Consider the following 2,380-nt stretch of genomic DNA (forward strand, 5'->3'; position numbering starts at 1 on the left):
CATCAAAAACAAAAAAAACAACGAGAGGCATTCATGACCCACTGCTGGTGGTGTCAATGGTGGTATCGGTTGCCGCAACGGGACCAGTTAACAGTTACCAGCTAAAAGCTTCGCTCATTTGGTTTATGCCCCCAGGACATGGGAACGTCTAGCGATTACGAGTTGAACGAACTATTCTGTGGGGGCGAATTTTTCGTTCATTCTTGCTTCATTTTTCGTGTTCAATCATTTTTGGTGGGCAACCGAGATGGTTTGATCTTTTGGACATGTCCATCGAACACTTGTATGATGGCAGAAATATGTAGTAGGTTAGGTTAGGTTAGGTTGAGACGGCTGTCGGGGTTGTCAGAGACCCGACACACCTAGGCCGGTTTCGGCCCATTGTGATACCGCATGCTTTGTTCCCTTCTCCCTCGTGAGACCCTATTTTATCCATTATCCCATCCGGATGCCCTTATGAAGCCTGCGATCCGTCTGGGACTAATTGTAGACATGTCCGAAATGTCATTTAGAAGAGCGCCCAAGTATTGGAGTCTCCTTCTACTGAGAGCCGGGCAGGAGCAGAACAGGTGTTCCACAGTCTCCTCCTCGTCCTCATCTCTACAGCTTCGACAGAAGTCGTTATATGGGGCGCCCAGCCTGTTTGCATGTGTGCCCATTAGCCAGTGTCCCGTAAGGGAGCTGCACCTACTCCTACTGAGTTTGCAGAGCTCATCGGTGCGCTTCCTATTAATGTTAGGCCATGTTTGCCGAGTTATGCGACATAGTGGCACAGTTTGCCATCTGTCATTTATTAGTTGTTTGGCATACGAATATCATCCTTATCATTGAGAAGGGGGATTGTTGTTCCAGCTCTGGTCAGCTCGTCTGCTATACAGTTGCCTTCAATGTCCTGGTGGCCCGGGACCCATATTAGGCTGATGACGAACTGATAAGCCATCTCATGAAGAGATTTTCGACAGTTTGCCACGGTAGCCGAGCTTGTTGTTATCGCATTCAGTGATTTGATTGCAGCTTGGCTATCACTATAGATATTTATGTGAGTTGCCGCAGGGGTTAGTTCCTGAAGACAGCTCAAAGCTTCCTTGATCGCTATGACCTCTGCTTGGAAGACACTGCAGTGATCCGGGAGCCTGAAGGAGTAACTTATGTTCAGCTGTTCGGAGTAGATTCCTCCTCCGACCTTGTTGTCCAGCTTTGAGCCATCAGTAAAGATTCGAATGGCTTTCTTTGGACCAGGTGGTCCCTCAAGCCAGTTGTTTCTGTGAGGGATGATTGTTTCAAAGGGGGTATCTGTATACTCCCTCGGAACGCAGTAGCCCGTTTTTATGGGGACGATTTTGTTTCCATTTAGGATGGACGCATGACCGGTGTGATGTGACACCCATTGGCCAGAGTCTCTAAGACGGATTGCTGCCATTTCTGCCTGCTCCTTACCTGCAAGGTCAAGGCTCTGCAGGCATAGTATAGCATTTAGCGCATCCGTTGGTGTTGTGCTCAGAGCTCCACTGATGCTTAGGGCTGCAGTACGCTGCACCTTGCCTAGTTGTTTAGTGATGGTCCCCTTCGATAGGGCAGTCCACCACACTGCGACTCCGTAGAGCAGTATTGGTCTTACTATTGCTAGGTAGATCCATTGGACTATTCTTGGGTTCATGCCCCATTTTAGCCCAATGGCCTTCTTGCAAGTGTAGAGGGCTATAGTGGCCTTCTTCACTCTGTCTTTGATGCTCAGGTTCCAGCTGAGCTTTTTATCAATTACCAACCCTAAGTAACTGGCACTGTCGCTGAAGGAGAGCCTGCATCCGTTTAGTATTGGGGGGTTGAGGGACGGGATTTTGTATTTGGTTGTAAACAACACAAGTTAAAGTTTTAGAGGGATTAATTCCCAGTCCACGCGACTTTGTCCATTCTGACAGTCGCGCGAGCTTCGCGGTCATTAATTCGCAGAGTGTTTGAGGGAATTTTCCCGAGAAGATAATGGCAACGTCGTCCGCGTATGCTACCACCTTACAGCCCTCCCCTTCCAGGTCACACATAATCTTATTGACTGCTATGTTCCATAGCAGGGGAGACAGGACACCGCCTTGCGGGGTGCCTCTGTTGACATACCTTGACTGAGTGGACGATCCCATTGATGATGTCACTGTCCTGCATGTGAGCAATTGATCTATGAGCATCACCAAGTGACAATCCACTCCCAGGTCAGTCAGGGCCTCTGTGATGGCTTCCGGTATGACATTGTTAAAAGCTCCCTCAATGTCTAGGAAAGCGATTAAGGAGTATTCTTTGACGTGTAGAGATTTCTCTACCGCCGAGATTACTTCATGGAGTGCCGTTTCCGTGGATTTCCCTTTTCGGTAGGCATGTTGGGCGCCTG

At 48.7% G+C, this 2,380-nt stretch overlaps 1 pseudogene; it reads right to left on the reverse strand.

The window, feature by feature from the left end:
* Positions 1 to 336: 336 nt before the first annotated feature.
* LOC117591434 overlaps positions 337 to 2,380 on the reverse strand; it is a 6,770-nt pseudogene continuing 4,726 nt past the window's right edge.

The sequence above is a fragment of the Drosophila guanche genome, unplaced genomic scaffold (genome assembly GCF_900245975.1).
Source record: "Drosophila guanche unplaced genomic scaffold, DGUA_6, whole genome shotgun sequence".
In the NCBI taxonomy this organism is placed as follows: Eukaryota; Metazoa; Arthropoda; class Insecta; order Diptera; family Drosophilidae; genus Drosophila; species Drosophila guanche.